The sequence below is a fragment of the Passer domesticus genome, chromosome 3, assembly GCF_036417665.1.
Source record: "Passer domesticus isolate bPasDom1 chromosome 3, bPasDom1.hap1, whole genome shotgun sequence".
NCBI lineage: Eukaryota > Metazoa > Chordata > Aves > Passeriformes > Passeridae > Passer > Passer domesticus.
The window spans coordinates 99,079,218-99,106,342 of record NC_087476.1 but is presented as its reverse complement, the minus strand read 5'-3'; the positions used below and the strand labels follow the sequence as shown (position 1 = coordinate 99,106,342).

The 27,125-nt window shown below is 52.6% G+C and overlaps 1 long non-coding RNA gene across 9 annotated transcripts in view; it reads right to left on the bottom strand.

Annotated features, from left to right (window-relative positions):
• LOC135297267 (uncharacterized) overlaps window positions 1–21,028 on the bottom strand; it is a 35,430-nt gene extending 14,402 nt beyond the window's left edge. For 5 of the 9 annotated variants that reach the window (XR_010359308.1, XR_010359313.1, XR_010359306.1 and 2 more), the window contains exons 1-4: window positions 18,040–21,028; window positions 17,432–17,544; window positions 13,265–13,358; window positions 12,914–13,183 (exon numbers count right to left, since the gene is read on the bottom strand). This is a non-coding gene — a long non-coding RNA (uncharacterized LOC135297267). The remainder of the gene's footprint in view (window positions 1–12,913; window positions 13,184–13,264; window positions 13,359–17,431; window positions 17,545–18,039) is intronic. The other 4 variants (XR_010359307.1, XR_010359311.1, XR_010359314.1 and 1 more) reach the window with 4 other exon arrangements.
• Between the last annotated feature and the right edge of the window lie 6,097 nt (window positions 21,029–27,125).

Sequence of the window (27,125 nt, the reverse complement as noted above, 5' to 3'; positions counted from 1 at the left end):
CCTTCCTCCCACACTGATCAGAGGAGCTTTGCAACTGTATGCCCTGGAGCCAAGGGATGAGGTCCAGGGCTTGTTTACCACCTTCTGTGAAACAGGGGAGTTTTGTCCACACTAAGGAGAACATCAGCAGATTCCATGAAGTGATGTGTTATATGCTCCCCAGAGCAAGGGGACCTCTTGATGACCACCCAGTCTGCTTCAGTTGACTTCTCCAAATCAGAAGGCCCTGATTTGGCTGGCCCGCCTTGGGGTATTTATTCATCTGATATTCTCCCAACAGGAGGCAAGAGGGGATATTGTGTTCCCTAACCTTTTACTCCTGCTAACAGAGCCCATTGACAAGTCATGGGAACAGATACACCTCTGCTGCCTGAAAATATGGAGCAGCAAAACATCTGATTCTGTCCTGCCCTGTGCAGAACTTGCAGGGATCAAGGGAAAAGGACAGGCAGCCTTTCTGACATGAACACAGTGCAAAACCTCCAGACGCTGAGTGCTCTCTACTCAGACTGTCCAAAAGACTGGGAGAAATTTAGCAAAATCCTGAGGGATGAACTAATGGTAGAAGAACTAAGCAGCAGCCATTTTGTCGTGGGGATGGCATGTTGCCTGGACATCCAGAGATGAATGGAAACCCACACGCCAAGGGATGCCGGAAGCACGGCCTTTTCCTTGGAATGACGGGGAGCTCCACATGAAAAATGGATGACTCAGTCTCCTGAGCACCACAGTCAGACAGGGAGGGGAGGAAGTTGTGGTACTCCTCCAAGCTCAGCCCCTTGGAACAAATTCGCCAGATACAAAAATGAGATGTTATGAGATGTTTGGCTGGTGTGGCTGTTTCCCTGCTTCATGCCCTCAAGCAGCAAAGCTGTGCTGGCTGGTAGACATCAACAGTGCAGACACAATCTACTTGGTTTCCAAGGAAAGCCAGGAATGTCTGGAGGGCCAGTTGTAGCTTCTGAGGGTTGAATGGATGTGTATCTCTTCACCCAGCAGAACTGAACCAAATGCAGGGGAAGTTTCATCTTGGCTAAGCAGGACATCCAGAGAAGGTGCTTTCCAAAATTTAATTTGTACTATGCACTGTGACCCCCTTCTCCTCCCTTCCAAGCAGAGGGGATTTTGTAATCTCTGCAGGATGGCCTTATCAAATACTCTTGAGCTGCAATATAACATCTTGGAGGAAGCTATTCCTCTTGATTTCATCCTGCACGTTACACAAGTGTGATTCAGCCAAGGAGTTGGAGGAATTATTTATTAATGGGTCATGAGATCACTGACGTCGCTTTTCTGTGAAATTACTGAGAAGCAGAAAACAGATCATTGCCCTCAGGTCCTTGAAAATCATATAAACCTGTGGGGAATGTCTCTGCTGCAGACCTCATCTGCTCCTGACAGATGTTTATACCACAGTGGCCTCTCTCATCTCAGAGCTGTAATCCAGACAACAGTCAGCTCAATCATTGCAAATGTGCCTCCATTACACTGATGTGTGGTGAGTTGGCTTTTCTGTGTCAGCCAGTTCTAGGGTCTAGCTTTTCCATGCAGAGTCCACCAGCCTCTGTGAACATGCTCACCCTCTAGCAGAGGCACCCACTGCTTGAGCCAGCTTTTACAGAGCATTTGAGTTTGAAGGAGCCATTTGTGCTTCAGCCCCCAGCTGAACCAGCACAGACAGCAGAGGATTCCCCATGCAGACAATGGCAACCACTCTGTGTGAAAAGGAAGGTAGCTCAGCTTTGCTCTGGACAGCCTTTTGCAGAAGCCTGGCATGGCTCTGAAGGACTCCTGCGGGTTCATCTTCACACTGAATCCCTGGAGGACTCAGCAGCTTCATTGTGCTCTCCTCCCAAAGGGCTGCTGTGAGGAATAGTGGAGACTGAGCCCCCCTTCTCCTGCTGTCACAAAACCTCATTCAAAGACTGTTGTTTACTCCACATTTGCACTTTACCTTCCATTATTGGTTTAACTTCGGTCACCACAAAGGGTAGGCTTCCTCCACCTCCTCTCTAGATCTTCATTTGTTATCTACCCAGCACCAAATGAGGGACCTGTTCAAGAAATCTGCCCATCTGATTCTTGTACACAGGAATGATGCAATAAGCCTTTCTGCTTAATTGCAAATTTAGGAGCCTCCACAGTGCAACTAAACCACTGCATTTCCCATGAAGAAGTGACAGCAGCCAGCTGTCCTCTGTCAGCTTAAGGGGAGGTCTGTCTGGACAGCAGGTTAAGCTTCATTTAGGCTTCCTGGTGTTGTGCCATGTATCCTGCAAGGCTATCCACTTTTTGAAACAGGGAATATAGTCTGGTGTCTAGAAGACATGGCAATGTGGGGAGAATCACTGTTATGCCCTTGTCACCCTGCAAAGACCAGTTGTGTCTTACCATGTAATGGTGCAGGATCTAAAACAGGGCACCTGAGACATCATCTACTGTATCTCTTGCCAAGGACAGATATCACTATCCAAGAAGGCCTGATGAGTATTTGTAGCATCTTGGTTTTGGAAATTTCTCAAGAAGGAGATTGTGTCTTTGGAGTTGGAGCATCTGGTGTTGAGGCCTGTCACCAGTGGTGTCCCCAAGTATTGTTTCACGAGTTCATCAGTGACTTGGATGGAGGAGCAGATGCCTCCTCAGCAAGTTCACTGACAACACAAAGCCGGGAGGAGCAGTACCCCCAGTGAGCTGTGCAGCCCTTCAGAAGGAGCTCGACAGGCTGCAGAGATGGGCAGAGAGAGGGGAACTGTCTGAAATTCAACAAGGGCTGATGCAGGGTCCTCACGTGGGGAGAAATAACCCCAGGCACCAGTACAGGCTGGGGGCCCACGTGCTGAGGAGCAGCTCTGTGGAGAAGGACCGGGGATCCTGGTGGACAACAAACTGTCCATGAGCCAGCAGTGTGTCCTTGTGGCCAAGAAGGCCAATGGAATCCTGGGCCCATTAGGAAGGGCATTGCCAGCAGGCCAACTGCCCCTCTGCCCAGCCCTGGTGAGGCACATCTGGAATGCTGTGTCCATTTCTGGGCTCATCAGGACAAGAGAGATGTGTAGCTCCTGAAGTGGATTCAGTGGAGGGTAAAAAAGATGATTAAGGGATTGGAGCATCTTTCTTTCAAGGAAAAGCTGGGGGAGATGGGCCTGCTCAGTCTCAAGAAAAGACAGCTGAGAGAGGACCTCATCAATGTCTGTAACTATCTGAAGGGAGGTGCCAAGAGGATATTTCCAGGCTCTGCTTGGTGGTGTTATGCAATAGGATGAGATCCAACAGGGAGCAACTGATGCAGAGGAAATTCCACCTGAATATGAGGAAGAGTTTCTTGACTGTGTGGGTGACCCAGCACTGAAACAATAGAGAGGTTGTGGAGTCTTCCTCACTGGAGATATTAAAGAACTGTCTGGACACAACCCTGTATCATGTGCTCTAGGATGACCCTGCCTGAGCAGGGAGGTTGGGCAAGGTGACCCACTGTGGTCCCTTCTGACCCATTCTGGGATTCTGTGATTGTGAGATCTCCACAAAGAACTCTGTCTTAAGAGAACAGGAGCTCTTAAGGAGCCAAAAAGTTTTTCTAGATGTCTAACCTTGTCTAACCTCCTGAAGACAGAGAACAACTTGTTTGGTGTCTTTTTTAGGCATTTTTTACAAATCTGAAGGTTGTCACGTTTTCCCTTTCCTCCTCTCATAAGCAGACTAAACAAATTAAGTTCTTTAAAACTTCACTCATAGGTCACGGTTACTAGGCTGCTGATCACCTTTCATGGACTCTGATACGTGTAAGCTTTTCTTGAACTGTATAACCTAAACTGAATATATTCAGAAAGTATGAGGCTTTCCTAATACTTAAAAAAGTGGAACTATTGCAGCATGCCTGATGCTTGTGGCACTTTTGTTTATATAGCCTAGCAGCAACCTTTGATTTTCTTCACATCTGTGTGTCATCAAGTCACTCACAGTAATGACACACATTACCTCAATGATACCCATGTCCTTTTCTGAAGGCCTTGTTGCCCCTTTGTATATGCATGCAGCAAATTACCCTGCAGTGTGTGGCTTGCATTTGCCCTTATTGCAGAATTGCATCCTGTTTATATCCACTTCACCAGTGTCACACCCTGCCTGAACTCCCATCCTGAGCTCCAAAATGCCTGCAAATCAATGTCAGCAAAAACCTCAACATGAGCCAGCAGTGTGCGCTCACAGCCCAGGAGGCCAATGGAATCCTGGGCTGCCTCAAAAGCAGAGTGGCCAGCAGGGCAAGGGAGGGGATTCCACCCCGCTGCTCTGCTCTGGTGAGAGCCCACCTGCAGTGCTGCATCCAGCTCTGGGGTCTCCAGCACAAGGAAGGACATGGACCTGTTGGAGGCAGTCCAGACATGGGCCATAAAGTTGATAAGACGATCAGAGCACCTTTCCAACAAAGACAGGTGGAGGAACTTGGGGCTGTTCAGCTTGGTGAAGAGAAGGCTGCATGGAGACCTTAGAGGAGCCTTCCTTATATGAAGGGAACCTACAGGAAACCTGAACAGGGACCCTTCATCAGGAACTGCAGAGATAGGACAATAATGAATGGCTACAAACTGAAAGAGACTGAATTTAGGTTAGATATTAGGAAGAAATTCTTTACTGTGAGCATGGTGAGACACTGGACCAGGTTGCCCAGGGAGGCTGTGGATCCCCCAACCCTGGCAGTGTTGGAAAAGGTTGGGTAAAGCCTTGAGCAACTTGGTCCAGTGGGAGGTGCCCTTGCCCATAGGAGAGGGTGTTGGGACTAGATAAGCTTTAAGCCATTTCAACCCCTTAACATTCTGTGATTCTGTGGAATGCAATACCATCTTGGAAACCAACAACCAGGTTGACCATGCAGGTAGATCTCAGCATGAGAGGCATCTTGTTCATCTCCTCCAACCCTGTTGTAAAAGGAAATTAGGCTGTTGCCAAGCCCATGTTGACTCACTTCTCACCTTGCTCTCTTGGTAAGCCTTACAGCATATCTGTTCCAGGGCCCTTGCTGTTGCTGAAGGCAGCCTGAAAATTCTGGAGTCCTGGGATTCCATTTCCTTTACTCCTTTTATTCCCAAATCATCTGGATCCTCACCCCTTCTTCTTAAGATAATTACTACCACATTTAAAACAATTCCAGCCAGGATTTCTGCAGGGCCAAGTAATCTAAAAGGAAGGGAGACACATTTGAGGTCACTGACAAAAGGATGAGGGAACCAGTGACTCTGCCCCATCTGTGGGGCACGTGGCTCCATCCTCTCTGCCTGGTTAGGACAGCCTGCAGGTGCAAGTCCAGCACCTCCTGTGGCACAAGGAGTGTACGTGAGCCTGCAGACAGCATCCTGCAGCATCTGGCCCGTTTACATAGCAGAGAGCTTTTGTTAACATCAGGAGGTTAGCCAACGAAGGGAAATTTTACAATTACACCACACAGCTCTGTTGACTCAAAAGGAAGAGTTAACTTCAAAGCTCCACGTAGCCAGGCTCACGTAGTCCAGCCAGCTGCACAATGGGACGTTTCAGTGGAAGGCTGGGAGTCTGCTGGATGGATGTGAGACATTCACACAGGGCAGATAGCAGCTCTCGCTAGGCAGCTGGCAAACGGGCAGCTCCCAGGAGCCAGAGAGCGCCCTGGGAAAGGGGCAGGCAGAGCAGGGAACAAAGGCTGCCGAGTGGCTGCGGGTGCGATGCTGATCAGCATCCTCTCCATCAAGCTGGAGCTGGCAGCTGCCTCTGGGCACCCTGGATGAGTGGGCCACTGAGTTCCCAGGCCCCTTGAGGGATGCAACAGCAGTTTCACAAAGTGCACTTCTGCGCATCAGTGAAGGGGCTGCCCCAGCGTTGCCCCCCTGTCCCAGCCACGCTGGTTTTAATTTCTTTTCCTAGACAGGATAGGGCCAAGTCTTTGGGGAACCTTTCTGCCTTGTCCCCTTACCTTTAGCCATGAATGAATTTATTCTTTGCCCTGTTCTTGGTCCAGCAGTTTTCCCAGCTGAGGCGGGTGGAGGGAAACACTACACCCAGCTCTGCCTCACCTCTCCCCTGCCCGCCGCAGAGCCAGGCAGCCCTGCACACGATCAATTACAGGGGACGGAAATACCCCGTGCCCAATATCCGGTGGGCCTGAGTGATGACAGCCCACTAATCATTTCCAGAATTTGTGACTGGAATTAAAGGGCTGGGTTTGCCTTCAGTGAGTGTGGGAAGGGCAGCTGGGGGAAGGGACCGGCCCACCTTTAGGTAGGGAAGAGACAAAAGCTGTGCAGAATATTGCTCTGCTGCTGCAGTGATTCAAGCTGAGAGGTGATTTACAAGTTTCTAGGACAGAGACAGAGAGGTCCTGTGGGACCTCTCACGAGGACACCAGTCTCCCTTCCCACGCATCACACACAGCACCTCCACTTCCAACAACTTCATGGTCCCTCCCCACTTTCTTAAGGTCTTGGAGGGAGTAGGTCCAGCCTCCACTCTGCCAGCCCTGCAGGCGATCAGTTCTGCCTCCTGGCCTGCTTTCCCAGCAAGCGCCTGCATGCTCCTTCACTACTCACCTGCTTGTGTCCGAGAGAAGCTTCCCACATGTCTTTTCCAGATCTCTTTTTCCACTGTGGTGCTGGGGAGCATAGACTGAGATCAGCCACTTGCTTTATCCCAGCTATGAACCTGCCTCACTGAATTTCCTTGTCTTCCCCAAATCCCTAGTGCCTGGTGCCAGTGTTGTTGCTTGGCTCTCTACTCTGGGAGAAGTACATCCTTGGAAGGATGTACTTTTATAATACATCTTTTGTCATATTGTGTCTCAGCAGGACCCAGCAGCACCCAAGGGGCTCTGCTTGCAGAAGTAGTATTTGGTCAAAAATCAGCTCCTGCATTCCAGACACAAAGTATGGCCCCCGGGATACCAAAGGCAAAAAAAAGCCTTTTATTATTACCTATGTCACCATGAGATCATCACTCCAGAAGAGAAGCAAGGATGTGCTTGCTGACCTGGCTTGTTGCTTTGAAGCCCCTCATCCAAAAGCAGCCCCAAGAAGGTCTCTAGGATGTTGCCCTAAGAACAGACCTGTTTTCCCCTGGGAACAAGGCACTGCCCAAATTTTCTCCATGCTCCTTTTAGGGGCTTCTCTCATTTTTGTCTGAAGGTGTAGATCTGGTCTACAAGGTATGAAAACCGCCCCCTGGTCGTTACAAATATCCCCATTCTGGGCCCCAGCAATGAAGCTCCTCTGAAGGGAGGCTGGTGGCAAAGTCCTGTGGAGACAAGCTGGAGAGAGCTATGGAAAAGGAAGCCAGCAAGAGGGTGGGACGCCTGGAGGGCTGCAAAGAAACTTTTAAGTAATTGTTTCAGAGGAAGAAGAGATTGGGCTGTGAAATGGAAATTAATGAGCTGTCTGCAGTGCATGTGCAGGACAGGCAGGAAGCCTTGGGACACTCCTGGAGCAGGGCAGGCAGCTTCCCCAAGAGCAACACCCTAAGTAACGCCCTCGTGTCCTCGCTACACACAGAGCTTTGGCAGCATATATATTTTGGGATGAGCCTCGCTGCCTGATTTCCAGATAAAGACTTTACAGAGATTAATTGCTCCCAATTTCAAACCACTGCAGATGTAACAAGCTTCCAAGCTTCAGATGGCCACTTTTTCCCAGCTGCTGCAGGCAGGGTTGGGAGATCATTTAGCAGAAATCATCAGAGTGGGGAACCTTCCCTGCATAGCCTGCTATACTCTGAGTTTGACAACCTTCTGCAGACCCTGCCTGCCCCAGCTGGGTGAGGAGGGTGTTTGCAAAGAGCCTGGGATGAAATCACAGTCCGGGAGGTCTCTTCTTCCTCCTGGCAGCCTCGGAGTCGAGCTCAGTGCCCTGCTCAGATCCACTTTATGAGTGCTGATGTTTGATGTGAAATCGCCATCCTGAGCTCAGGGCTTGCGATACAATTAACAGGTTTCATGTAGTAACTGAGATAAAGGGGGATGCCAGGCCAAGCCCTGCCCAGGATCATGCCAACACACACATCTGGGAGAGCAAACAGGTATCAGGAGTGTGAATTAATCACCCAGGCTCATTTATCACCACCTCTCGTTTATCCCTGCCTCTCAGAGAAGCTCACTGCCTGTCTCAGTGCCAGGCTGCAGGTAAAGGAGCAGAGCTATGGCTAAGGCTTGCCTAGGAATCCCGGGCAGCACGCTCTCATCCCCACACCCTGACTGCTCCCTCCTGAGCCTGGCAGAGCTGTGGGGCAAGCCAGGCACGAGGGTGGCAGCAGCCCACTTGTGCCTTTCACCTGCTCCCGTGGGCCTTGCTCCTAGCTGGTGCCAGCTCCTTGCAGGTGACCCTCTGGGATGCAAGTCACTGGGTAACGGGGCCGAGCAGAACTGGGGGATGCTGCAGTGCTGGGGCTGTGCTGCATAGCTTCCAGAAGAGGGATGGTGTGTGTGGGGGCCTGGGTCACACTGGGGTCTGACAGCTGGTGTAGGGGAGAGAGGACCCAGATGAGCCCTTCTCAGAGGAAGAGTAAAGCAAGGAGAGACCCCAAAGACCAAGGCATTGGGAAATGCCTGCAGTTGCATCCTGAGGCACAAGGATGCATAGAAACAGGGACATGTTTGCTCTGCTCTGACTGCCAGGGCCACACTGAGGGACTGTTTCTCTGTTTCTCCTTCCAAAGCCTTTAGTCCCACTTCAGTACATCCCTGAGCTCACAGCAGGACCGGCTGCCCAAAGGAACAGGACTATACTTCTCCAAAAATGGAGTTGGTGAGGGCTGAGAGAACCCAGTCCCACTGCACTGCAGGGTTCCTCCCCCAGGCAGCCCCACTCCTGGGCCCTCCCTTGGCTCCTGATGGGCTGCATCTCCTGTCACCCCACAGTCTGCTCCTCCACCATTGGCCACCAAGAGCTGAGTCTATTGCTGCTGTTTGCATCAGCCAGTCGAAGGCTGAGCCGGCCTGGGATCTTACTGAGGGGCTGGCAACAAAGAAAACTCTGTACCACTGCCCAAAGATTCCCCATATGCTTCAAGAGCAAAATCCCTTTGGCTTGTAAGGAAGATGCAGACAAGCTTGTGAGCTTGTTCAGCAGACAGCACCCTGTGTTCACCTTCCTAGCACCCCTCCAAGGGGCTAGGTCAGTACCAAAACAAGGAGAATGTAGTATGTCCCCAAAGTCTAAAGAGCTCCACAGCTTTCTGAAGGCCCTCATGCTCTGCATGCCCTACAAACTTCTGCAAGCACTGCCCACACTGGGACTGCAGCCTGCAGAAGAAGAGGGCTCGGATCTTAAGGAGAACTCGGACGGTGTTAAAATTTGGGGAGCCAAAAGACCAGGCTTGGATGTAAAATAATCCAAGGAAGAGAGAAAGTTTGTAACCAGCCCAGAGCTTGTGGGAGGACAGAAAGTGTGCTCCAAGGGATGTCATGGTGCAAGGCCTGCACAGGCACAGCAAATCCTCTATGCAGTGAGCTCTGGGAGCAACAGTAGGAAAGGGACTCAAACGCAAGTCAGGTGGCCTCTTACTTAGAGGAAGGGAATGGTGTAGAGGACAAGCACCAGCCAGGTAAGTGAAGAAAAGGGCCACCACCTCCTCTCCTGAAACACTGCTCTGGCCCTCACGTACCAAGGGCTTCTGCAAGAGGAACCAGCAGCATCCCCTAGGGGAAGGGGTTTGCTCCAGCTGCCCAGCTCAGATGAATAGAAATGGGGGAGCTCCTTGACACGCTGGCTAATAAAATACAGCAGCAGCCCAGGTACTCCACTTGAGAACATGTTCTAAAACACCCTGTCCACCACACATCCCTTGCCCTCCAGTGACATCTGTCTGTGTACTGAGCACAGCCACAGCAGGCAGCCCTGATGGTGTGCAGAATGAGGCACAGAGACAAGCCCAGGGACTGCAGCAAACTGGTGAGCTGCCCAGTGCAAAAATTCCCTGTAAGAATTTACTGCAAATTTCTTGACTCCTTTGGCATCTCCCCCAAACACACAGCAGGGTACTGATGGGGAGAATGGCTCTTGGACTCATAGGATATTTCTCCCAGAGAGTATATGTGCTGTCCTTGCAAATGGCATAGCATGCTGCAAAGGACTCTCTATCAGACCTGAAGGAGGAACGCAATCTAGCATTAAATCCAGCTGGTTTGAGTGCCAAGAGCAACAAAGCTCTGGTCCCACAGACTTCAATATGAGTCATTTACCCCCAGCATGGAGCCTGGACCATGTCCTTGTGGTGACTAACGATTGTCATTGCTAGCTCAGAGGTGTCTATATATATTCTATACCTGCCCAGCTGCTGTCCTTTCCCAGAGAAAAGTCATCCCTCACACAAACAGTGTACCCACTCAGTGAAAGGTTTCCTTGGCCATCCCAGTCCCACTGGCTGATGGGCATCTCACACAATCAGAACACAGTGTATTTGTGGCTGGCCCCAAGTCCTGAGCAGGATGAGCAAAGGGCTCTTCTCCAGGGTCTCTCTGGTGGTTTCACCCTCCTTGGTTGCTGGGAAATAATAACCCATTGAAAAAGCAAAAGAATAAGTCTCCCTGTGTTCCCTCTGTGAACAGACCAACCCCAAAGACCCCAACTGAACTAGAGTGCAAGACACCAGGGGACCCCCAGAGGTCCACCCACTGGAGAGAAGCAGCACAAGAGATCTGAGCCATGCCATGGCTCCCAAAAACCTTCCTCTTCCCCGCCTGCTTCTCAATACCCCGACCACTCCCTCAGCTCCCTTTCTCACTACCTCTGCCAGGTCAGCCCACAGCTGTGCTCACTGCGGGATTCAGTCACTTCCTGACATTCACGGTGACCGGGAGCAGATGTATGTGAGCAATCAGAGGGTGGGAGATCTATGACCACAACCAACAGCACACGGAGACCATGGCAGGCAAGGGAAGGAAAAAAAATAAAAAGAACAGAAAAAAAAAAAAGAAAAAAAAATAAAAAAGAAGGGGGAAAAATAAAGAAAAGAGAAGGAGAGAAGGGAAAAAGAAAAAAGAAAAAAAAACCTAAACCACAGAGGCTCAATACTTTCCATGTGGGGCCGCTAAGGAGGAAATCGCCTCCATTTGCTACGTGCAGAGCCGGGTGTCCGCACAGCGGCGGGGAAGAGAAGGGAGCCTGTTTCCCAGGTGGGGAGGGGCTGCCGGCGGAGCTGCAGACGGAGGAAGGTGCCTCCCACGCCCACGCGGGCCGGGGGCGGCGGGGCCGTGCGGGCGGTGGCTCTGCTGCGGGGCAGCTCCGCGGGGCTCCGGGGGCAGCTCCGCGGGGCTCCGGGGGTGCCGCTGCCCTGCGCGGGGCGCGGCCGCCCCGCTCCAGCGCTGCTCCGCCCGGGAAAGCCGCCGGGGGTCCCGCGCCGCTCCCAGCGCCGGGGGCTGCGGGACACCGGCTCCTTGTCCAGCGGCAGTCTCGCCGCTTGTGCTGGGGTGCCAGCTCCGGCCCCCCCTCCCCGTGTGTACCGTGTGCATTTTCCCACCGCTCAAAACAAAGGCCAGGGGGGATGAGGACAAATTTGCCAACCCCGAACAGTGCGGTGGGTGGGACGAAGGCTACAATGTCCCCCCCGCTCCTTCTCGTGACTGCACCCACCAGAGTGCTGCCAGCCTGCCACGGCAGCTGCCCCTTGCTGTGCCCTGTCCCCTCCCGGGAACGCCCAGCCCAGCCGCTCTGGGAGCTGCTGCCTCCATCCTTCATCCCAGCTGGCAGCCATTTCTGCTGGGGTAGGAGAGGGGGAAGGATGCCCCTGTCTCTATCTGAGGCACACCCTGAATGCTGCTTGCGGCATGATGGCAGAGGATGCAGCACCTGAGGACAACTGAAGTCGTCCTGGAATTCTGAGGGCTTATCCTGTGAGGTGCTGAGGACCTCACAGGATAGAGGGGTCCCTTCTCTCCAGCTACTTCTTCCTCACTGCCACCATCACCACCAACACAGCAGATACCCCTCCTTCATTCACAGACTTGGTTCAGGGCTGGTGCCACAAGGTCCATGCTCCTCACCCTGCAAAACCCCTCCCTGCCCACCCAGCACCAGAGTGGGGCACACTTCTTGTGCCAGCCTCGCTGGGGCAGGGAGAACCTTGGGCTGAGGGGCGGCACCACCTCATGCACTTGGATCAGGAGGCAAAGTCCCTGATCAGAGGTCGGCCACAATCACACCTGGGCTTTGCAAGCCAGGGAAAGTCCACGGTGTGCAAGATGAGCAAGGTCGGGTTGAGGGCAGGGGCTCAGCCTGGGGACCAGGGCACAAGAAGCTTTTCCCCCTCTGCCCTGGGCACCTCAGTGAAAAGCAGAGAGGGGTTTGTGCAGCCTCACTGCTCCCATGTCCAAGCCACTGTCCACCACACCCCACAGAGCACGTGGGCTTGACATGGGGAGACTCACATCCAAAGCGTTTCTCCAGCTGTGAAAAGGGACCACCAGAAAGGCTGGGAAAATACCTTCTGCTGCCTGCAGCGAACACCTCAGCTGTGAACTGTAAAGTCAGCCTGGTTCCGCTCCAGGCTGCCTAAACACCAGCCGAGACCCCCTGAGTGCCTTCCCCGTCACATCTGCAGGATCACAGCTGCTAAGGAAGTTACAGCCCTCCCATCCCCTCTCTGGGAAGCCACTACTCTGTCCCAGTTTGACCCATGTCACTGGGGCCTTGCCTAATCTCATTTGCACAGGGGGGGAACCCTTGTAATCCACAGATCTGCATTCGTGCCAGGTAAAGTACAATCAACCTTTAGGCCATTGCTGTTTCCTGGGAAAATACAGGATTAACAGGGCCAACTAATGGGAAATACAAATGGCCCATTTTAGAAACTGTCTGCTACAAAAAAGGCTCTGGAGGGAAACACAATATTTTGATGGCTGTGGAGTCGTTTTCAAATTCATCAACCATAAAACACAGGGAAGCAAGACAGTGTATATACATACCATTTTGGCTGATCCATCACTTTTCCCACAGTCCTGCTCATCCTCAGAAGACCCTGTGTGATCAGTGCCAAGACCCATCACAGATTTTTGTGGGGCGCACTGATCATTTGGCAAAGGCTTCCAGCCTCCGGTGATATGCAGAGGAAAGCTTCAGACTGACTCACACAAGTCTCCAGCACCCCACTGGACAGAGAAGGATGCCACTGCAGTTCTCAAAAATGTCCTTCAGTTCACCTCCTGACCCACAAGCCCTTCTGGCAATTATGGTGTCTGTAGGATACCACAGCAATCAGGATCCTGGGAAGTCCACCCCAAAACTCTCCCCAACCTTTTGCAAAGAGCAGAACTTACCTCCAAACACCTCCTGACATGTGGGACTCTCCCCATTGGGATGTCTCATGGTTCCCCTGCACATTGTCACCGCTGGAGACTTCCTGGGCACCTTCTGCAATGAAGAAGGCCGTCAGGTGGTGAGGCTGTGTGTCCTAGCCCTGCAGCTGCCAGCCAGCTCCCGCTGGAGGGGCTGCCCAGCTCTCTACTCACCACTGTGCTCTATCGAATGTACATGGGCAAGAGCTGGTGGTGCCTTACTGAGGAAGGTCCAGTCCATCTGCCTGCAGGAGGGGTGACCCCCTCACCACCCACAGAGCTTGGAAGCAGCCCCAGCGTAACTGGGTGCAAAGCCATGAGACAGTGGTTTGGTTTTTCCTGGGAATCAACCTGGTGCCCATAGGAGCTAGCAGTCCCCAGCAAAGGACTTCCAACAGGGACCCCAGTTCATCTTCCAGGAAGGTGTAGGGAGGTGACATCTTCTGCTTGCTGGTGGTGAAGGCACAGTGGGGATGATGCCACAGCATGCTGCCCATGGGCAGAACACTCACTTCTACTGGGCATCTCTCCCTGTGTTGGTTCATTAATTTATTTTTCATTTTCTCCCCACTCCCCCTTCTTCCTCCTCCTTCTTTCCCCCTAATCCATGAACAAGACTCTCAGAGCTAGAAGAGAGGAGAAAACCAGCACAGCTGCAGATTGGATCAGCGGCGTGCTGGCAGGCAGGCACGCACAGCTGGGAGAGGGAGCACGCTCTCACACACACAAAGCAGCACCAAATGGAGCGCGTGGAAGAAGGCCAGGGGAGGCCAGTGACTCACATCCCTGGCCTCCATCAGCTTTGAACCGAGGAACCCCAGTAGGTGACCAAGGCTGGCAGGAGATACCACAAGGCTGGAGCCGTGCTGAGCATTCACAAGCCACCCAAGCAAAGCATGGACAAACTCTTCTGACCTCGGAGGCTGCTCATGACATCGTGGTGGCAGCCAGATGCAAAACACCACGTTATCTTCTGTGGATCTGAGTCTAAATATTTATTTCCTTGTTCAGGCCCTGACACGTCCCTCCTTTTTCCTTCGTTTGTCAAAAGCATCCATATCACCAGTGACAAGAAATACTTAAATGGGAGAAAGATGCCACAGACTCAGCATATGGGCAGAAAGGAAAGGGTGGTTTGCTCCTCACTGAGCACCCAGGAGATGTCGAGGGCCCTTGCCATGGCAGAGATGGAGAGTAAGGAGGTTGCTGTGAAAGTTGCAGCTGCACCAGGAGTTCCTGCTCTCCACCCCTTGGGTTATTCTCTCCCCTCCCCAAACACCCCAGTGACACAGCAGGGCCGGGATGACTGCCAGATCCTCCTTGCTCAGAGGCTATTTAGTCTCCCAGAGAGGAAAAAGAATGCTCATGGGAAACTGTCAGCAGAGCAAAACCAGCACCTCTGAGGACACACAGCACCTTTGCAAAGGGCTTGCCAGCCCTGTCTGCACCCGCTGCAGCACCACCACAGCAGGGTCAGCTTCTTGCCTTCCTTGTCTTCTGTGACAGCAGTGGCCTGTGCCAGGGCACAGCAGTGGTGCAGCAGGGAGAGGAGGGAACAGGGCCCTGAGCTGATGCAGCATCTGCACCCATCTCTCAGTGCACAGTGTTTCAGCAGCTAAACAAGGACTTAAGGCTTCTGCCATCCTCTGCAACACCTCCACTGCTGCAGTGCAGCCCTCTGCCATTTGCTGTGTATGGCCCAGCTGTACATCCCAGTCCTGGTCTCCTTGGAGTATACGAGTTCCTCCCAATCCTTGTCAGCATCACTTCTGTTTGGGATGCTGACTCCATGGCTTGACAGAACAAAGACACACCACAGACCACCAGAAGAGAGGCTGGTAAAGCACCATTTCATCGCTCTGCAGAAAAATGGGAGAGGATACTGTGGAGACCCAAGTGGTGGTAGAGCCTCATCCAGCCCTGCCTGCCCCCAGAGCCCCCATCTTCATCCATTTCCTCTTGCACATCTGGACTTCCTAGCACACCTTGGTCTGTGATTCCTGGCTCCACTCTTGCCTCCCCTCCTCACTCCGGGGTGAGGATCACACAGCCTCCTGCTGATGCAGAATGTGTTGCAGGATACAGCACCATTCAGAGCTGCCGTGAGGTGTAAGTTTGAGGTAGCTGGAAAGCACTAGTATAAGCTGACCAACTCTACTGTGCCTAAGAAATCATATTATCTCCACTCCAAATGCCATCTCCAAACCAGGGCATACCACTCACAGCTTAAAGATGGGGCACTGTCATTCCGGCTTGAAGGAGAAAGAAAATGAAGGCAAAAAAGGATGCAAGTTTAGGTTTCCTTCACCCCGACCAAACATTATCACCATTTCAGGAGATCTGTGAAAACAATGACACAAGGGACAGGCATTGCAGGTAAGTCTGCTCCTTCCCAGCGCTGTGGACCTGCAGTCACTCTTCCTATGCCAAGCGCTGTTATTCAGCTGGTTTTAACTAGGCCATGCTAAAATGTTTGGGTTGAACTTCATCTTGCTGGTTAGCTGCCTAATGCTGAAGTATCTAAGCAAATAGAGTTATAAAATATATAATTTCAGCCAAAATGATTCATCTGCTTCCAAGAACATTGTAAGGGGAAATGCTTTGGTTTCTCTTGCTTTTGTTACAGAGAAATCTGATGACCTTTTCTTTGAAGAGCTCCTCAAGCTGCATGTTTTTGGCATGCAGACTTGAAGTTTGGCAAAAGGAGAAGCAGGGAAGGCCTTTGGTTTAGTCCAGATGCACCCTTTGCTGCCGCCAAACTTAGCCAAGTCTTTGAAATGTTCCGTTTCACATGTGCTCCCCTAAGGCAGTCTTACAGGGCTTACCGGCCGAATTCCCTGAAACTTTTCCCCTTTCAGGATGCACTCCAGCCAGGGGCTGAGCAGGATTTCCAGAGAAGCAAAGCTGTGGATCACTGCAATCCAAATCACAAGTCCGGTCCATCCCTGAGACTAGGCAGCTCCTGCCACCTCCCGCGCCCCATCCTGCCTCACACAGAATGCACAGGTGTTTGGGGAAAGGCGCTGACTGACCAAGAGACAAACCCAGGAACTGCTATGAGGAGGGAGGATTTGGGATGGGAATTTACTGAAGGGAAACTGGACTGAATCTAGGAGGGAAAAGGAAGGTGAACCTCCATGAGGACTCTGCATGAAGAAATGCAACCAACTGAGAGCACAGGACAGTGATGCAGAGGATCCTGCAAGGCTGCAGCCCTGGAGAGAGTTGAAGTATCCCAAGAAGAAATAAGGAGAGGGCCAGGAGGAGGGGACAGCCAACTGCAGAGTGTTACCTGCAATAAATGAGGCAAACACTCATTTAAACCAAGAGGTGTTGGACGGCATTGCAGGCAGAGGTGACAGCCAAAAGGTGTGCAGGGAGCATAAGAGCTGACTTTGGAGGTGTCAGGACAAGACCACACCTGAAAAAAGGTTTCTTTTAACAGGAGGTATGGAGGGGTAGCTGCATGTCATGGGAAAACACTGTGAGTGCTCATGCATTAGGGGGTGAATCAGTCCTGCACCATGATGCCCTGATAGTGGAAACCAACAGAGCCCTTTAAGAATGAGCTGAGAGTCTACTAGGGGTGTGCAGGCTCCCCTCTTGGAAGACAGAGGAGGGAATTCACCAGAAAGCCATAGACTGGAAACCAGGACACTGCTCCCAAACAGGGAGGAACACATCCTGCACGCTGTGGTGCAAATGAAACACTCCAATGTGTCTGAGGCTCAGAATAGCACTATTTGTTTATTTATTTATTTTCATTGTGATGGCTCTGGTTTTGCTTGGAAGCAGCTGCTGCACTGAAGTCTTCGCAGCTCTGAGGTCTCCAACCTCAGCTGTAGCCCAAAGGAGGGCAGAAGGTTTGGAGATCATCCAAGAAAACATTTGAAGCTTGTGAGCCTTGCTTCACACTAGCATTAGGAGCCCCCTTCACAGTCATACTTCATTAGCTGTAGGAACCAGTGCAAACAGACTTTAGCCTTTCATGGAACCACTGTTCTCCGTGGATGAGCAGTCAACACAACCAGTCTCTGCTTTTGCTTTGTTTTTCCCTTAAGGAGGAAAATTTTCCTACCACTTTCTTGAAAATAAAGAAATGCAAAAGCAACACACATTAAAAAAAAAAAAAAAAAAGGCAGCGCTTACCCTCATAAAGCAGCAAAGCCTTTTCATTTTTTCTCCCAGAATCTCACAGGAAGCCCAGAACAAATCCAGTCACTTTCTCTTAGGAAGTACATCTCCTCTTCCTGGTCTCATACCTAGGTAAGAGCAGAAAGTCTGTATTCAGGCTGTGTCAGCAGCATGGGGGTGGCTCATCCATCTTCCAGCCAAGGTGCCAGCCAGTGACTCATTCGCTACGGAAATCAGGGCACATGAAGCAGAAGAATGGAGAAAGCAGTGGTCCATGTCATTCCAAATGCGTCACTTTGCCAGGAGATGGGGTCACAGGTTTTGGCAGGCCTGATGGGCACAGCTGGACCTCAAGCTGTGGGGAAAATTTTGAGGAAAATTTGTGCATGTGAGGGCCATTGGGAAAGGGAGCATCAGTGGGCAGCTCTCTCCTGAAAGTCATTCTGTTTGGAGAGGCTGGAGAGTATCTCTTGGAGTTTTCTCTTTGTATGAGAATATCTTGAGTCAGAAGGGACACACAAGGATCATTGAGTCCAAATTATAACTAAGTGTTGAGTATTTAATTTTTTGTTCTGCTGTAATTCCCCGTATTCTGCAGGGAGCTTTTACTTTTTAACACAAACCTGAACTCCTGAAAGCTGGGCAGTCTGGCAAAATGCCCTCCATCCCCCAGGCCTTCACTGTGAAGAACAAGGGCTGCCTCCTGGTCCCCAAGTCCTGCCCTGCCAGACACTACCCTGCCATGGAGACTCCCATTCAGCACCATGGTCACGCCACCACATTTTGTTAGCAGGGCATTGTGGCACACAGGGGGATCAGTGGTCCAGCTAGGGTGCTGAGCCTGCAAAAGGACAAGACAGCCATGAGCTACCTGGACTTTAGCTCCCAGGAGACAGAGCAGCATCGATAACCAGGTCTGTGTTTTAACCTGTCTCTCTCTAGAGGAAGGCTGGGCAGGCCCGGGGTAGTCCTCTGGAACTGCACAAACCACGTGGCTTTCACAGGAGAATTTGGCATCAGAAGAAGGACCAGATGAGATTTGGCTGCTGAAATCCTTCTGCCCTCAACTTCTCCTCCACGGGCTGGCTCCTGCCAGCTGTTTCTCCATCTTTTCACCACAGCACTTCCAGTTTTGGCCAAGCCGAAAGATGAGCCCTTCCAGCCTCAAAGCTGGGAATCTGCTGAGAGGAGCTAGACTTTACCAGGGATCATTTGCCTCACAAATTGATCTGAGAGCTCCTCCAAGGGGCAATGGCACTGCTACCCCACCATTTGTCTTTCCCTGCATATCCGCAGGTGTCTGCAGAACTGTCAGACCTGTGATGCTCAGCAACCTCAGGCGTCTGCTCCACTTTCTCTGGGAGAGACAGCCAGGACACTTAGCTGAGCTCGAGCAGCTCCCACGCAGCGGGCCAGCGCTCAGTGCCAGGGGATGTGTGTGCAGAGCCAGCCGGAGGTAGAATTTGAGCCTGCTTTCTCTGAGACAGTCAGGGCCAAGTCCAGAGGAAAAGGCGAAGAAAGGCTCTGCTGTCAGAGTCAGGGTTTACAACCAGCCGTAAATGGCCTCGGTCCCTAAAGTTCCCATGGTGACAGCCCTGATGGGAACAGAGCTGTCTCCTCTGTCCAGTCCCCACCAGCCCTTCCCAGATCAGGGGGTGCAGCTGCCTAGCACAGCCTGGGTGAGCTCACCCAGCTCCGGTACCCCTGAGATGGGGAATGAAGTGCAGCCCCAGCTCCAGGGGAGCAGAAGCCAAGGCACCTTGCATAGCATCCCTCTATGTATGAGCTGCAAATGCAGCAGCCTTGGGCCTTGATGCTTCTCCTCCAGCTGAGTACAGGGTATGGTATTCACCTCCTTCCTCTCAGGTTCCAACAGGCAAGAGATGGGAGACAGCAATGGATGGACCATCTCTACCACGGACACAGGCACAGAAGACCTTCCACCAAGGTCCAAAGCAAGCTTCCTGGAGAGAAAGGCTGTTTGCAACACATGGTCTTTGCTACAGGCTTCTCTTCATTTACTAGCTAGTTTTCTTTGCTTGACTTATAACTCTTCCCAAAACACGATATTCTCTTGCATGTTGTATCAACTTGCTTACTTAATGCGTTCAGAAGGAGGAGAGGCCCTGCAGAGGCATCAGTGTGCAGTGCAGATCCAGGTTTGCTCCCAGGAAAGGCTCTCTTTGACCTACTGGGAGACCATGGGTAAATCACTTGGTTCTTCTGTGTCAAAGACTCCTATGCATTAAAAGAAGACATAGTTTTTTGCCTGCTCTTGTTCTGTCTTCCATTAGAAGAAAAAACTTGTGGAGATAGATGGATGGACCACATCCCTCTAGAGGAGGGAGCTCCTCTAGATTCCCAGCAAGTGTGACTGGTCCCAGCAGACTATCCCTGCTGCCTGAGCCTATTACCACAACTCCCCACAGAGCTGATGGGAAGAAAAAAAACATTTTTAGGACTTGACCAAGCAATCCTATTTGATACATCTACTTGAGGATGAACCAACTGATGCCCTGTAAGTGCTACTGGCTGCTCATGAAGTCCAGCACATGTTGGTGACATTAGGTATCGCCACTGCAGAGCCTGAGACGTGGTCAGACAACTCATGCTGGCCATGGCAGCTGCAATTAGGATGCACAGATGGTGTGACTCCGGTGAGTGAAAGAGCTGACTTTCCCCAGTCATCTCTCTGTGTGTAATTCCTCTTAAGGCAGACGGCCTTGCCTTGGCTGGTTATGGCATCACTGTGCAATGAACATGAGTCACTGCTGTAACAGGCTGAATTACGACTCCTTGCTCGCTGAGTTTAAAACAGAGGAAGGCAGCTTAAGCAAATGGAAGGACCTAAGCATGTGAAAAATGTTCCCTTTTCAAAACTGCCATTAGCCAATTGGAAATCTCTGTATTTGGGTTGCAAGTCTATGCCAAGTCTCTGTCTGAGGCTCAGTTCAAACACTCAGGCTATATAATCCCTTCCAGTCTGGGCTCATAATGGAAATGCCAACAGACCGTTAAGCACAGCGGTATTGCCAGGTTTTGCTATAATTAAACACACACAGGAAAAGGTATAAATAACCAGGTTAAATTAAGGCAGGGGGCTGTGACTGAAGGGATCTCCGGGAAAGCCTGCAACCTGGTTGAGTCAGACTGGTTCAGGGGTGGTCGACAGGGGACTTGGGATTTGTGCCTGGCTCAGGTGAACCCTCTCTAGCACATGCTGTGTATTAAAGTGAAGTCAGCTGGCAACAATCCCCTGCAGAGTATGATGTTGCAGCCCCCAGGTCTGCCCTTGAGGAGCAGCTAAACCTTGTCTTACAGAAAGCCAGGTGAGGGGGAGAAACGGGAGCCTTGCTGCCTTCTGAGTCACGCTCGACCTTGCTGGGTTTATTTGCCCTGTTGGGGGCCCTTGTTTGTTGTCTGCCACCTTGTCCTCATTTCCACAACAACCAGATGAAGTGGCCTGGGGAAATGATGATGCAGGAGCCATAGATAGAAAAAGTTAAATATATAGCAAAGAAAGAGTGGCAGAGGAGGCAGAGACTTCCCTTTGGGATGTTGGTTCCTGCAGACCACTCGGTCCACAGCCTGCAGGTCTCCCTCCCAAGGGAAGCACCTCTCTGCAGCACACAGGCATCGCAAAGCGGCCAGCAGAGACACGGCGGGTTCTGCTCTCTCCTCTCTGCAGATTGCTCCCACTGTGACATCCCAGCTGCCTGGCAATAAACCCTCCTACATGTAAATGCTGGGGAAAGGGAGAACACCCCCAAAGAGGACACTGGCTTAGGTGTGCCAGCAGATAAGTCAAGCTAGAAAAAAGGCAGATTCACAAGAGAAACACTCCCAAGCCAGCCTTTTTCCTTCTGATGATGTGTGTAAGTAACACCACAGGAATGCTCTAAGGGAAGGCAGCGTAGGCTGCAGGATGCACCAATGCCACTGCACAGTCCCATCCTCACTCAGGGCAGCAGTGCCAGGTCCAGAGCTTTTCAGCAAAATTAGCTGCACGCACACATCCCTCATGGTTTTCCTCTTGTGACTCTAACTCAGTTTGAATGAGTTTTCTGGGCCAACTCTTCTAAATTTGTATCAGTATCCAGGGAGCTTTAGTAAATAGCACAGTAAATATTTGTTTTTGATATTTGTCTTTCAAAAAGACAATGAGGCAGCAGCCACGCAGAAGGACACAGCCACAGGCGTGACCTCAGGCAATTGCGGAGCTCACCCGGCATCCAAAAACTGAGGCTCATTTTTCTGTCTAAAGAAATAACTTCCCTGGGATTAATGTGACAAAGACCCCCTCCACTGAAACCAGGTCCATGCATGTTCTAGCACATACACGTTATTGTGTATGGTCGTATATCTTTCTGACCAGAGTCGTCATGCACCAAATCTTGCACTTTCCAAAAAAAGAAAAAGCTCATTTCCAGCCTGCAAGACCAACTCTGACCTCAGCTTGTGCTTCCCCAGCTGAGCTAATAGCACTCCCAACCCCCAAAATATGGAGGCAGCTCAGAATGGAAATGTTAAAGAGCCGTAATTCCAGAGGATGTGAATGGCTAATTCTGTACATTCAGATGAAACAGAGGGGAAATATACTGAATGGAGCCCATGTATAAGATCATATGAAATGTAAAAAGACTTGTTGTTCAGCGCACACACTGCCTCTTCAATCTAGTTCTGTTTAAATGCCCATTCTTTTCGTTTGGCATCTCCTTGTCCCTCGATGGCTGAATCAAAAGAGGAACGAAATAATGACACAAAGATTTTTAAAAACTCAGCTCCAGCTGCAGCAGGGAGAAGCCTGAAGCGAAACGTGAGAGCGTACGGCTCTTTGTTAAGGCTTCCTTGGCTATAGAATATGGTATATGAAACGCCTGGCGGATCCCGTTTGGTCCTATGGAGGGAGAGCTCTTAAGGTGGCTCTCTTGGGTTTGTGGAGATTGCGGGAAGGCTTCCCCACATTTGCAGGCAGCAAGCGTCCCACCTGCAGAGACCCTAGGGCCCAGATGGTTCCCCCTCCCAGCACCCCGGGGGCCCAGGGCACTCTCTCCCCTGACAGTGGGTGGTCCAGCCTTTTTTTGTTGTTTTCTTCATTGTAGCTGCCACTTTACATCGGGAAACCAAACTCAGCACTTCTTGTTGGGAGATGGTTCCAATTTATACAGATTTCTAAGAAATAAATACGTTTTATTCTGTGCCTCTAAGGTATTTTTGCATGCCCAGCTGGCAGAGCCACACATACAAATGCTACAAAAGATTGGTGCCAGTGGAGAGCAGCTCACAGTCCCCAGCTACAGCCTTTCCTAAACTCTGCATCTGGAAGTTGGTGGAACAGTCGATGCCTGCCTGATGATTGCAGGGACCCCAGTGCTGGGGCAAGGCTGCCTGTCACCTCCATATCTCCGGCACCCACGGGAATGTTCGGCAGGTCCTTGCACCAGATGCCTCACCACGGCCTCCTTGCAAATGCTGCACATGCCTTCTGGGACAGGGCATCACCCAGAGCATCCACTTCTGGAAAGGAAAACCACCATTGCCTCAGCTCTCTGGCTGAGTAGAAACCAGGGAGAGATGGTGTGGTGCAGAGGAGGAGGCGTCCAAGGGTGCAGCCAGCTCTCCCCACCACCACTTAGTCCCTTGGCCAGTGCCATGAACAGCAACACCAAAAAACATCCAGTAAGTGCGGTGGTGACCGGCTCCCCACAGCTGAGAAACTTGGAGCGATATTGCTTAATCTAAACAAATGTTCAGGGAACGTCAACAATAATTCATTTTCCGTGGGCTGAATACTTTTCCTCTCCGAGGCTCTTCCAGCAGCTGTGGCTGATTTCTGCTTATGCCCAGCATGCCTTCCCCAGGACGCCCCACCTTCATGGTCACCATGGGGTTCTCAGCATGCCCACTCACAGACACCAGGCCTTGGCACATGCTGGGAGTGGGCTCTTTCCAGGGGTTCCCTGGGGGAAAACCCAGTGATGCTGGCATGCCCCAAGCTAGCATCAGCACTGAAGGCCCAGTATGCAACCTGTGCACGAGGACAGGTATGAAAATCATTCATCAGCATTGAAGGATTCTCTGTGTTGTGTGTTACTTGGGAAGTGGAGTCCCTGTATGTCGTGCCTACCCCACCTCACTCACAGCTGCTGGCACCACAGGGGCAGTACAAGCAGAGTGCCATGCCTGGACAGGCAGCAGGACACTTCCCTGCTGCAAGGCGCACGGGTCTGCCCTGCTCAGCTCTTTTGCCTGACACGAGAATCTTTGCAAACCACCAGGGAGAGATTTCCAAAGGCATTTGGTCACCTGAGTGCCCTTGGCTATCTTTGTTGAATCCCTGAGAGGAGGGGTGCCATGACCACTGCTGCCTGCTGCCAGGGCTGTGCCCCAGCCACGTGCGCTGCCGGCACATCAGGAGACACGTCACCTGCCTGTCCCGGGGCTGGTGAGGAGCAGCACGTTCCTCCACAGCCCCTGAAGCCACCTCATGACGCTTGCTCGCGTGGCTGCCAGAAGGCTGTCATAGTGCAGGGGAGGACAGCCAGAGTGGCCATGTGATCCCCTTGCTGCTATTCCTGGTGCCCCGCGAGGCTGGAGGACTGTCACACGGAGTGAGGATCACCCGGCTGTAGCGTACAAACCAGGTGAGTCCAGCTGTGGTGACAGCAAATTCCTAATTAGTTCATTGCATCAGACGGCCAAACACTCAGAGTCATTACCCAAGGATGGCCTACGTGCCCGGCAGGGCGTACTCCCCTGATCCCTGCTTCCCAAAACAGGACTGGGAGAGCCAGACGAGCTCACCCTGGAAAAGGGACATGCTGTGTGGTGTGCCCCACAGGCCAACAAGCTCCAGGTCCCGCAAACCACACGGGGAAAACCCAGCGAGACAAAGTGCCAGGCACGCAGCAAATGGCCCGAGTGTGGCTGTCCTACGCGGCAAGGTCTCATCCTGCCCCGTGCCTGGGTGTGGGGTGGGTCTCCCCCACAGCCACAGGGCCTGAGCACAGGATGGTGGGTTATACACCAGCTCCCCCATCCTGCTCTCCTCCCCCTGAGGCTGCAGGCAGGCATTATCCCCTCCTTTCCAACCGCTGCCTGAGGACAGGGCTCTGGGCACACCTTTGGATGCCCCTCAGCAAAGTGGTACCAGGGCAAGCTCCCTGTGTGCTGGCTGGCAGGTTTGCAGAGAGATCCTCTCCCCGTGAGCTCGGCTGGACACGGTGTGAGTGCCAGATGGGGGTCGGAGCCCTGCCACACACCCGCTGCCTGCAGCACCACAGAGCACTGGCACTGCTGCCTCAGAGGTAGCACAGGCAGGTTTGGCAGGGATTTATGTATCTTGGAGTAGCTTTCCCTGTGGTGGTAGCTGGAACTGATTCTGAATACTTAGCTGGTTTAATATGAAAACAAAAATCCCTGGATTGACAGCTTGTCCAAGCAAGGCACCATTTGAGCTCCTGGCAGCCAAGCAGTGAGAACTAATGCTGGTCACAGGGTGGAGGTAAGAAACTGCAGGCCCAGCTGAGCAGCTGAGCAGCTGAGCTCTGCTCCATGCTTCATCTGGAGTTTAGATGCTCTTCTTTCCTCGAACCAAGTTAACACAAGGTGGCAAGGTGTGCCCTTGTCCTCCCTGGGCTTGAGCCACATCAAGGCCTGTGATGCCAGTGGCTTGGAGGTGCTGCAAAGTGCAAAACTAGGCAGGGACCTCCTGCCCACCATAATGTGGAAGCATCTATGTCACTACAAGCTCTCCTGTCCTCCTCCTGCATCCCCGCGCAGCCCCAGGGGCACCTCACTCCACTGGATGGAGAGTTCTCTTGCCTGCTCTCTGGATGAAGGATCCTGCAGGATCCAGGATGTCACTGAAGCACAGACACCTTTGGAGTAACCACCTCCCAGCACACAGCAATCCTACCTAACTGGTTCAGGCAAGGGGTGATGAAAAGCCCTGTGTCCTGCTGAAACCACTGTGGGATTTAGGTCAGGCAGGTGGGATCATCCAGGACAGAGCAGGACCAAAGTGCCTGAACTGGTGCCCACACAGTTCCAAGGGCACCACCAGATCAGCATGGCATCATTCCTGGGGCACAGCTGGCCATGCTGAAGGGGTCAGTGCTGCAGCACCATCCTTGCCCATCCCCTAAGTAACATGGGTGCTGCTGAAAAATGGGGCCCAGCCACTGGCAGCATTTTCTGTGGGGTCCCTGGCCCCATACCTCAGGACAGCTCTGCTCCTGCCTAGTGGCATGGGGGTGGCACATGGGTGAGTGCCCCCAGCAGGAAGTGGGTCAATGTGCTATTTGGAAAAGCCATGTTAGACCTTCTCTCCTGGAGAAGCACCTCTCTCATCCAGAGCTCCCCACCAGTAGCTCGGCACCTCCAGTGCTCCCCAGAAGGAAACCTCACCAATGCAGGCAGACAAAGCTGCCTCTGAAGGAAATTTCACTCCCCATGTTGACAGAATGGGCAGGGTGGACAGGAAAGCAGCGATTGCCCCAGCTCATCCCTGCTGGGAACAGCAAGGGCTGGTTGGTGGTGCATTGCAGGCATGATCCACACCCGCCCGGGGGAGAGGGAAGCTGTAGGGCTGTGCTCAGTCACTTTTCCTCTCAGTCACCGGTCCCACAGCTGTGCCAGCGAAGCTATTGTCCTGGCCACTAGAGTGGGAAATCCCAGATCCAGCGGGAAATGACCCACACATACAGTCCCAGGTGAGCCTCGAAGGCCCCAGAAACGAACAAAAAAAAAGGGGCTTTTCCTCTCCTTATATCAAAGCACCAAGCAGACCTCACTTCCTGCCTCTGCCAGCAAATATCAGGGAGTTACTCAGCTTCTTCTCCTAGCCTTCCCCACCAAAGGGGATCCCTGATGCAAGTGGTGGATCATTGGGGAGCAGGATGTGGGGCTGTGAACATGCCCAGGGCATAAAGAAGCTGCAGAAGAAGAGGATGCCCCGGCACTGCCCTGCGAGCCCGGGCATGGAAACGGGCAGCAGGGAGTCTGTAGACAGCACGGGGCGGCTGTGCCCCCAAAGCCCAGCCAGCTCCCAGCACCCGCACCCTGGGAGTGCCAGCAGGGCACCGAGGGGGAGTGGAGAGGGCGCTAGGGCCCGGAGTCACGGTGGCAGTCCGGGGTAAAACCTGGCGGTCCCGCTCGCCCCGGGGCGCGGGCAGCCGGGCGGGGGCGGCGGTGCCGGTGCCATCTCCTCGAGGACACCTTAACGGCGGTGCCGGTGCCGGTGCCATCTCCTCGAGGACACCTTAACGGCGGTGCCGGTGCCGGTGCCGGTGCCATCTCCTCGAGGGCACCTTAGCGGCGGTGCCGGTGCCGGTGCCGGTGCCATCCCCTCGAGGGCACCTTAGCGGCGGTGCCGGTGCCGGTGCCGGTGCCATCCCCTCGAGGGCACCTTAGCGGCGGTGCCGGTGCCGGTGCCATCTCCTCGAGGACACCTTAACGGCGGTGCCCGCGGGCGCCTCCCGCCGCCCGCCCCGCTCGGCTCCCGCCGCTCCTCGCGGGGAAGCAGCTGACTCGGGGCGGCTGCCAGCGCTGCTGGCTGCTGGATCCGGCCGCGGCAACGTGCAGCCCGACATGTAAACCGGGCAGGCCTATGCTAATGGCGGGGGGAGGGTGCCTGGCGCAGGGGCGAGGGGGACGGAGGTGGAGGCCGGAGCACAGCCAGAAAATTCCCCCCCTTCTCCGCCCCCCC